This window comes from Mercenaria mercenaria, chromosome 10 (assembly GCF_021730395.1).
Source record: "Mercenaria mercenaria strain notata chromosome 10, MADL_Memer_1, whole genome shotgun sequence".
NCBI lineage: Eukaryota > Metazoa > Mollusca > Bivalvia > Venerida > Veneridae > Mercenaria > Mercenaria mercenaria.
The window spans coordinates 44,902,734-44,914,238 of NC_069370.1; positions in this window are offsets into that span (position 1 = coordinate 44,902,734).

Genomic DNA, 11,505 nt, shown 5'->3' on the forward strand with positions numbered 1-11,505 from the left:
TCTGCTGGAGTTATTCTGTTTTTCTGCTATTCTGCTAGTTATTCTGCTATTCTGCTATTCTGTTTGAGTTATTCTACTATTCTGCTGAGTTATTCTGCTATTCTGTTATTCTGCTATTCTGCTGGAGGTATTCTGCTATTCTGTTATTCTGCTATTCTGCTGGAGTTATTCTGCTATTCTGCTGTTCTGCTGGAGTTATTCTGCTATTCTGTTATTCTGCTATTCTGCTGGAGTTATTCTGCTGTCTGCTATTCTGCTAACTTCACACAGACGATTGTAACATGAATTACGCTGGTCAGGGATAAGAGAGGAAAATGATGTTGGTGAAAAATTATACTTTATTTTAAAGAACATTGTCTATGTTAGTGTCGTCCATCTGAGAGAGTTTCCCAAATTACTTATCGATATAGTTTTCCAAATAAACAAGGCTGGTTAGTACCAGAGGCACACTCACTTTGTATTTCGTCCAGTTGATCAAATTCGCATTTAGTATAGTTACTCCACCCTATTTCAGCGTATTCGATGGTAGGTCTTACGAAGGAGGTATTTGTTGTTTCAAGAGCTCGGCGATTCAATGAGAACTTCAGGTTATGAACAATACTAATCCTTTTCCAGGTTTATTTTTCTACAATGATGCTGATATAAGAGTGCCAGTAGCAGCCATTTGACAGGAATGTTCCAAGAAGTATGATGGAGTACATAGGGTATATGCTGAATATTTGGAAGAAGGATATGGTTGCCAATTACGTTTACTTGAGATTTTTTTACATCGAATTAAAAGTAAAATCAAAGTTCAAATACAAGTGTCAGATTCGAACCTATATCTAAAACGTTGTATTTCAGTGACAACCGCAGCTCGTTAAGGTATTTATGACAATTCGTTATCTCGTGTTGGCATGCTATTGTAAGTCACGAACGTGATGGCTTAAGCAATTGCGACGTTTACTTATCTATTATTATTAGGTTATTTAACATTGTTCTGTACAATACGGAGATATATTTGGACGAGTACCCAGCTGAGAAAACAATATTGGACGAGCCGCTAGGCGAGTTCAATATGGTTTTCTCAGCTGGGTACGAGTCCAAATATATCTCGTATTGTACAGTACTATGTTAAATAACCTTTTTATTCTATATCTATTTTATCTTACTATAATAATAGTTTAAATTAAAAATGTTTCATGAATATTGTATTCCGGCTTTTTCTAGTTTTTCCCAGCTTGGTATGAGTGCAAATATATATTATACAGAACAATGTTAGGCCTAAAATAACCTTTTTATTCTATATTAATTTTACTTAATACGTAATATACGTAATTCATTGAACGTTGTTTTTTCTGCATATCATTCTTAAAAAAGTATATGGTGCAATCTCCCTATAACAGCCATTTGGCGATTTGGGTGGTAATAATACTTGGCTGAGATATTATACTCACAAACATTGTCAGCAAGTTTGGTGAAGATCGGATGAAAACTGTTCGACTTAGCGGACAAGGCTAAATTCCCCTTTTTTTAGTAATTCAAGGACTATAATCAAAGAGTGCCGGGTACAATATGGCTGGTTTTCGAAATTGGCCGAGATGTTATGCCCACAAACATTGTCAGCAAGTTTGGTGAAGATCCTATGAAAACTGAATTAGAGAGCAGACATGTTTTGGATGCTGACCACCCGTCGCTGCCATTCGTAATCTCCATTTGTTTCTTAACCGTTAAATAAAAACATAAAAACTGCTGAGGTAGCTATTTAGACAGTCAGGGCTGATATCTTCCAATTTCTAGGTTTCGTCCGGAACGGCTTCTTTTAGCGACTTTTCAAATATTCCAACATCTGATGATCTTTTTTACTGTATTTTAAAGTTTTTGATTATTAACGAACGTTTTAATATCTAAATCAGATAGCATTGTAATCACTTGAATCGTTTTTGTTTGTTGTAAACAAAAAACTCAAATTAAATCCAGATTTCAAGACGCATAATCAAACTCTGTACGTGGAGCGCCTACTTCATCCGATTTACATTCGGAACATTTTCACGTGTTTCGGGCTTTATCGTATGTTTAACATGGGACTGTTGTACCGTCCAAATACAGAAAATACAGGATTTTTTGTACGCGCGTGCGTCCAAATACAGAAAATACAGGATTTTTGTACGCACGTGCATCCAAATACCGTAATATAGTGTACGGTCACGTGTTGCAAATGAACGTTCGCGATTGGATAGATAAAATAGATTTGTCGAAAGTATGAAAACTTAACTCCCCAATGAAGAAACTGAGATACGTATTTACGTATTTACACTGCATGTTTTGTTTTGTTTTATAGAAAATTCTATCGAAGAATCCTCACACTCTGAAATTCTCAGAAAGATGTATGAGAGCTATCTTTACTAAACCAAAGTGCTAACCCCTCTTTTTCCTATTTTGCAGATAAAAATTACTGAAAGTACATTTTCTTTAATTAAGGGGGTCGTGAGGGGTGGGTGGGGGATGTTAGATCAATCTATCAATATTGACGTCAAACTTTTGATAGTATTAGGTTACGCAGAATGTTATTTTATTCATTTTATTACCAAATCTCGTTTTTAAAATACATAAAAGTACACATGAAAGAAATGAATATATGTACATGTAATTGATAGAAATAAGGGCGTATAGATTTAGTTTTCTTTTTTTTTTTTTTTTTTTTGTAAATTTCATACACATATCAAATGCTTATTTTGCACTGGTAATTATTCTGATTTTGTTGTCATTTTCATCCCTCAGCATTTTTCGCTAGTTTGTAAATTCTATATCTTTTAGTGTATTTTGAGACTTTTCAAAAGGTGGTTTGAAGTCGTAGATTGGGCGAATTTACATAATAGCATATAATTTTGTTGAAATTGTGAAAAAGTCAGGTAATGAGTAAGTAGACCAAGCATGTCTCTAAATTAGATTTAGATTTACGGCCCATTTTCCACTCAGAACCTTTATTGGTTTGGGGTTTTCATTAATCTCTCAATGATGCACACTACTAAATAAAATGAGTTTGGGCTTGTAAAATTTTAGCAACACATCATCTAAAGCTACTACAACCAGCTTCTTCATTTAGATGTGTAAAATATACTCAGCCATAAAAGAAAATGTACACTGTTTAATTATGGTTTATGGTACGGGAAGCGGATCAAGATACAGAATAAACAACGGTTGGACTTTAAAGTCTAACTTTTCGTTAACACCTGTGTGCATCTTGATCTCTCTCAGGCATTTGTGTCGTTGCTAAATGACGTCAATTTTAAAGTGAGTGTCAAATTGATTTTTGTCACTTGCGTTTCAGTGCCCTTCCGACTTTTTGAGATTGAATATCTTAATTTTGCTCGCAATTCTGCCTAATCGTTTTAGCGTTTTGTTTGAAATTAATATCGGTTATGACCACCTCTGGCTCTAATCAGTGTCTCTACACATTTTCTCATTGTATTTACGTTACGTTGTATCAGATGATCGGGCCAGTTGTTCTATTCCCTCACAAGGGCATTAGCCAGCTCATTAATGTTACGCGGCAAATATTGACAGCGAACGCGTCTCCAAAACTGGTCCCAAATGTGCTTCAGAGGATTCATGTCCGGGGATGTTGCTGGCCATTACATTGCGTTAACGTTAAATTGGCGGCGGCTAAGTGAGCATGAGTGACCCTGGCAACATGCGGACGGGCGTTCTCCTGTCGAAAAACAGCTGAAGCATTCCTTCGCAGAAATTGAATGGCTCCAGCATTCAAGTTGCCTCGAAGGATAATGAGTGTAGTCTCTTGTCCCCATTATCTCACCATAACACCACCGCCTCGAAATCGATCATGTTGTCTAACACAGACACGGGTAAATCATTTAAAACACGATTACGACGATGGACGTGACTGAGATTGTACGTGAACTCGCCTGAAAATAAAACTGTGTTCCAATCTCGGCGACATCAGCGACGGTGCGCACCTGCCCAGCATAAAGTGTCTGGCGATGGCGTAAAGTTATTACGTTTGAAGAAGCATTATAGGCAGGTGCCGTCAACGTCGCAGGTCTGAAACTTTTTCACCAGTGCGTCAAGACGATTGCAAGATCGTCCCGCTAGGACGATCATGCACATTCTCTGTCAGATATACCGGCATTGTGAAACCTTATGATTTCAGTTGTGAATTGAAATGTGTTGTCGCTGAAGTAATGTAAAGCGACTTTGTTCAAGCTTTATCAGACACCATTTACCGTGCTCGAGGTCCAAGTGCAAACAAGGCAACTTTGAGGTAAGCCGAATCTGAATGATATCCTGCGAGCCAGAAATATATTTTCTTTTTTTGTCGTGATAGTCTCGAATGTCAAAATATAAATGTAGATGATTAAAAAAATCTTGCACAATTTTAACATTTATTTACATTGAATATTAAGCTGTAACGGAGTCATAACGCCTTATATGGGCGGTTTTTCAAAATAATGAGGCAAAATTGTGACATAGGGGTTGAAAATGCAAACCTGTTTCATATAGTAGTCACCTATTTTAGAGAGTAAATATTTTTAAATTACGTGAATGGCCTGAAGCTTAATTAATCAAATGTTTGTTGACGTTGCTTTTTTTTAAATCACCCTTTATGCACAAATTTGACGTAAGAATGAAATATTACCTGAAAACGTTTTGCTGAAGAGAAGATAATTAGCAAATCATGATAAAACCTATTTTGCTCACATTTTACATGTTAATAACCACATGCCAAATTTCAAGAATGTCCAGTAATTTTAATTGCCAAAATTATCCACTCAAAACTAAATTATTTTATAGGTGCACATGGGCTTTAAATAAAAAATAACTGACTTTAAGACATAGCCTTACATTTTGAGAATTTTTTCAAACAACACCAAATTAATAGAAAGAAAAAGTTGTTTCACATGAAAATTTAACAGCATATAAAACATGTATAGTACTCTAACCTAACAACTGTCAGTTTACTGATATACATTGAATACCAGAAAACCCGGGCTGCATAAAGGGGACACATTTTCGGATAGTTCAGCGCCTTTAAAAACTCACCATTTTCAAAGCACTGTTACGTATCTTCGTTTTGATACAGTTGTAATTACTGTGAAATCATTAATATTCGTGGGGGACCAATTTTCGTGGATTTCGTGGTTGAGTCAATCTACAAAATTTAATCCTGACGAACAAGTAAAATTCCCATTAATTTTATGTTCGAAAGTTGAAATCCACGAATTCATATCCCTACGAAATTGCTGTTTTGACCAAAACTCTTTTTCATGCCCACGAATTTAAATGATTTTACAGTATGTCCAGTGCTGAAATTTCACATAACTAGGTTGAAAGTAGTTTTAATGGTATTCATTTTTAAATAAGGACCACTTTTTGAGAATATTTTATGTATCCATAGTACGGGACAGTACGGCAGAACATGTAATGGTCAGGTAGATTATTGGTAAAGATGTTGTTCGTTTATCAAATATTTCTGTGTATGGAAGATATACTCAAACCTTAAGCAGAACTAAAACATTGTAATCACTTATTTTACAATCGTTGCTTCATACAAAGTAAAATTTAAAAAATCTCATGAATGGTAAAATGGAATAATATAATAAAATTCATACGTACTTTGTAATGTTACTGAGAAGGTGCACAGGGGACAAATTGCAGCAAAATATTTTCCTAGAATATGGTCATAGTAAGTAAAGTTCTTTCAAGTATATAATAGACACTGTCGGCTTAAGCTGACGTGGACAGTGAACTGTGAATGTGTTGTAAATCCTGGGGATCTTCTCAAGACATACTTGTATTTCGTTCACTGTAGCTGACTTTGGTCATGACAGAACGTCATTCAAGTCTTATATAAACAGATAGAATGAAACTGAGTCTGGGTTATGTTCTATGCTTGTAAAGGAGTTTCTTATAGGAGAGGTAATGAAATGTGAGACAATTTAAATGAATGTTAGTATAGTAATATTCTCATAAAACATTACAAGAGTTACTTTAACCAAGCGTGAGTAAAGCTTTTATCAAGAGCTCTCCAAAATATGCTTAGAATAAGCTCTTATTTAGAAAAAGAGAGTTTATCTACAAAAAAACTTCCATAAAATATGCTTTCCCATTTCATTGGATACATTTTGTTTCTGCCTTCGTCATCTGTCCGTCCGTCTGTCCGTCTACATATAGCTTGATCGGGCTTCTCAAAATCCTCTGCTAGAATTTTGATGGAACTTCACACATATAGGTATGAAGCCTTGATGTACGTATCCTCGGATTTTTTTGGTGGAATTAGGGTGCCTTAAAAGTATTTTTTTTAATAAAATTTGTCCGAACTGCTTTACAATTTCATAGGAATGATCCGTACCAATTCTAGCTGAGCATGTTTCACGGGATTCATATTTAAATGATCTTGCACTGAATAATGGCCCTTTGATAATCATACGTAAAGTCTATGAAGAGATTTTTCTGTAATTCATCTCCAAATCATCCGCCCAGATTTCACTGAAGCTTTACGGGAGTGACTGGAATAAGTTGTGCATATCGTTCTGCTCGAAATATTTTCCGGAGTTATGTCCATTATTCATTGTATTGAATAAAATTTGTTCGGACTACTTCTCCTAGTATACTATTCATGTGGTTTGACAGAACCTTCTCAGGAATGATAGTTTTCAGGCGTAATTATTCATAAATTATGGATTTTACGTTGAACGATTTTAACGGATTAATGGTCTTTTCATTATTAGAGATAGAAATTATGTAGACAGGCCTCCTTTTCCATCATTTTGGGAATGCCACCAACACCAGTGGAATCTGGAAAATGCTTTCTGAAATATTGTCTTAATTGGAAAAATTTGCAAATTAACAAAATCTATGTAAAGATATTTTTGTGTAAAATATTAATGGATTGCGTTTCAGTAATTGTTCAACAGTGTAACTGTTGTTTTAATAACCAAAATATACATAGAAATTAGCAAAACTATTTTAAAACGGCAAAAATCCTAAAAGATAACACTCATTTGGGAATTTTGAATTCAGAATTGGGGACAAAAACTTTTTTTTTTTTGCTTTGTGGTTACCTCCTTTTACCGGAGGAAAATTTATAGCGGTCGGTGGTGGGAGAGGGGGGGGGGGGGGGGGGGGGGGGGGCGCTGTTAATAGAAATTTTTGTCAAATCTTCATTTCAAAATTCTAGTCCAGATTTCAATGATAGTAGAAAGTGATTGGTATAAACTATAAAGCCTTGTTGAACATATCATTGGGGCACGTCCCGCTCGAAATATTGTTTGCGGAGATATTACCCTTTAAATCATTTTAATAACTTGGTACGGGTCCTGCCGTTAAACAATATGTCATTGTTATAATGATCCTTTGATTTTTACACTAAAGTTCATATAACACCATTTATAATTTTCATAGTATTCAATATATGTTTCTTTGTTGTAAGTTAACATTAACTTCCCCGTTTTATTTCCTAAAGATAATTTTCTCATCAACTGAAGGTAGTAAAAATATTTTTTCCTGTAACAAATATCAAGTTACGTTTTGGAATTTTTGTTGAAATATCTCTCAAGAATGATTATAGATCCACCCAGTGCTTTGACGAGCACTTTAATGTACACTGACGAGATATGAAAACGCAACAAACATATACCTGAATATATTTTGTACTACAAAAAGCATCACATTGAAATGTTCAACACATACACATCTCGATACTCTATACCCATTGTGTTCAAATTTAATCAGCACAACAGACCGTACAATTAACACAGTGGGTATAGAATATCGGGATGTGTATGTGTTGAACCTTTTTGTAGTAAAAAATATATTCAAGCATAATAATTATGTTTGTTGCGTTTTCATATCTCATCAGTGTATAAGAGATTGTCGAGAAAATAATGTAAGAAAGACGATAATTTGTTTAGGATTGCGCACTTTAGTCACTGAAAATGAAATGCACGGATTCTACCAGTGGACAAATTTTGATAGTTTGCAAACGCACTAGCTTAAAGTGAACTTCAGATGATCACCAAACTGTAATTACATGATCTCCGGTCAGTCTAATTTCAGTATGCAATTGGTGTGACTTATCACTGTGTTAAATAGCCTATTCGTTACATTGTAGCATTTTCAATGAAAATACAGCAACAGTCATCTAAAAATTATCATAAATGTAACATATGCTCAAAATCTGACCATTTTCAGTTAGACTTATTTCATGCAAACAGATCATACAACCTGGTTCATGATTTTGTTTGCAACAATTAAACAATTAAATATCTATTTTTAGTTCAGAAAAGGAGTAGATATAAATACTGCCTACTTGAAATATATTTTCTGATATATTCTTTTCCATCAAAGCTAGAATGAACGCCTTGAAGCCAAAAAAGTATAAAAAAGAGTAAAAATATGGCTAAGATTTTGTCAGCATTTGACCGAATTCATATCTAACACTCAGATATAAAAAACTTCTACCGTTTTTATCATTATGTGTATTTTTTCAAATTTGAATAACGTGAGTATTATAGCTAGATATAGCCGCTTAATCGCTGTCATTTTAGCGTGAAACAAAACCGGGTGATATGAATGAACTGAAGTATAAAATATGAAAAATCGGTGCCGTTTCCAAACTTTTAAGCAAAAATTTAGATATTTTATGTATATATATATATATAAAATATTAATATGAATAAACGGGAGGGGGTAGTGATAACAATGAACGTATATAATTAATTGCTAGATTTTTTTTTTTTTTTTTAATCATATTTGATGGCTCTTTGTTTCATACATAAAATAATACAAGTATATCTTTTCAACACAGAAAACAAACAATTAGGTCGGGCTACAAGTTCTCTCAACATCGGCATATACAGCCATTCCAACAATGTTTAAATGAACATTTTAAAAATATGTGCAATTCGAATTTTAGAATAATTCCTGTTTTGAAGACTTCACATACAACTGACCTTTAGAAAATAATCTCTTGTCTAATTCATCCAATCAAAAATTATCCTCACCCCTCATATCGGACCGAATGACACACTGGTTGGAGCGTTCGCCCGTCAATCGGGCGGTCATAGGTTTGTTGTCCGGTACAGTCACTCTATCCGTGACTAATATTTTTCAATGGGACAGTTGTAAGTTAATGTGCGAAAAGAGTTTAGTGCTTGTAAAAATAAAATGTTGACGAAAATGAGCGTAAAACCCTAAAACAAACAATAATTATTCCCGGCTAATTCTGACTTTTAAGTTGGACGAAATATGCACAGTCAAAATGAAAAGAAGTTAACGCCAGACGTTAAAAATGTACGGACATGAAATAAATAAGTTATTAAACTTATGCATTTGATAACCATTATTTGTGATGGGTTTACGCCGTTTCTCAACTACCTTAAATTATGTCACTGCGGTCTGCTTACACAACATGTCTTTATAGTTTCTAACCACTAGGCACTCTCCGTAAAAAGGACAACTTTCCCACTTCATGGAACGCTGTAGCTGGTCGGGCTCGAACTAACATCTCTGGATTCCGGGGAAAATTGTATTTAACTATTTATGAAAAAGTTTGTGAAACAGATTGAAACCAATTAATAATGCAACAAACCGTTTAATAAGGGCTGCAAATGAACTTGATTGAAAAACGCGGGAAAAAGACATAACGTTTTAACTGTGCTTAAACTTCCCAACTTTCATAGTATTGTAGCGTGAAAATGAACTCGGTAGTCAAGGAATTCTATAATCTTATTCTATTCAAAAACATTTCAGGAACATTTTCAGAAAATTGACAAAAATATCTATGGAGGAGAGAACGAGCAGTAAAATGTTTAATAAGAAGTATCATTTTTTCATTACGCTTTTTTGTGTGTAACATGCATTCATGTATACAAATGTGACCATAAAAATCGGAAAGAAATCGGAAAATAGCTTACAAAATTTGAATACGCTTAAAATGAAATATATGTTGTAGTAAACATTTTTGTGATTAACTTACTTTTCCCTAAAATACACACAATTCTTTGTGAAATTTTGATGCACAAAATCTGCGCGTGAAAATGGGGGTAGGGGAAAATTTAAGACAATACAGCGAAAACGAAGTCAGTTTTTACACACTACTTAGTCATTCCGCTTGAAAACAATAATTTAGTAGAAAGATTTTGGCATGATTTTTGCATAAAATAATCATTCCTTCGGCGGATAGTCGGAGTACATATTTAAAAATTACACCACCGTATAGGTTAAATGAAAAAATACTTTTTGAATTAAATGGACGCCTCAAAACTAAATTAATCGCCGTAAAAACGGCAACGTCACAACCAAATAGGGATGGGCTAAAACGTGATTTTTCGACGCCATTTGCGTAAAAACTGTGCATTTGATCTTTTAGATAATTGTACATCGTGTGAAGATCAGCTTTTGCACTGCTTGAGACATTAAGCTGAAAGTTCACACACTTATTGACTACATTGTTTTGCATATAAATTGCCCCTAATTATTTTCCCTTGAATGATATATACTGCCCCGTAATTTTGGGGGATAGGAGTGAGGTTTGACGCGTCATTAACTGCATGGTTTAAACTTCCCGGCCCGGTGGTGTTTTTTCCACTTACCGTTCCAAGGTGGTGCTTCACTGTAATCATTTGATGTGTTCTCGCTGTTTATTTGTTTTACCTCGTTTCAGTATTTTATGGACAAACACATCCACACAAACACTGTCTGTTCCTGTTAGATTCTCCTTTCACCTCACTTCCATTTTCCTATTAACTAATCCCCATTTTAATATATTTCATATAATAAAAAGGTACTTCTTGATAAGCATTAATATCTCTAATTTGTCACTTATTTTATTACTCAAAATATCTCTTACAACACTCTTTTATTAACATCGATATGCACTGATACTCACCACAACAGTTATATATTATAAGATTCTTTCACTGGTTATAGGTGCAGATGGGAATTTCCGGCCTCGAGGGTAACTGTTTAGGCGGTAACGAGGTTCCTACCGAGTTACCGCCTAAACAGTTACCCGAGAGCCGGATGTTCCCATCTGCACCTATAACCAGTGAAAGAATCTTTTTCTTGCATACCGATATCAAGATATAATAATTAAAATAAAATCAGTCGAACGGCTTTCTTTTTAGAACTATTTCTAATAGCAGCGTATTTAAACAAAGCGCGGGAAAACAACGTCCGTAAACAGGAAAGACGTCATGACGTTTGAAAGACAAATAACAATGATTAGTTCCGGTTTTGTTTTATCAGTTCCAGCGTAACGTTATGAATTTTTGATAAAATAACGTGTTTTGAATCGAGAAATATACTATCAGGAACAAAGAGGGTCTGTCAAGGTATTGGATTTTTATTCCGTTTTTCGAAATAAAATATAAATAACTACATAAATCTTCTACATATATGTAGTTCGTAATACGTCATTTAAAGCACGAGAGTCAGCTTACACCCCGGGGTGTAAGATGGATTTTTCCAGCACCGGTAAAATACCGGAAATCCCCGTCTGGTATG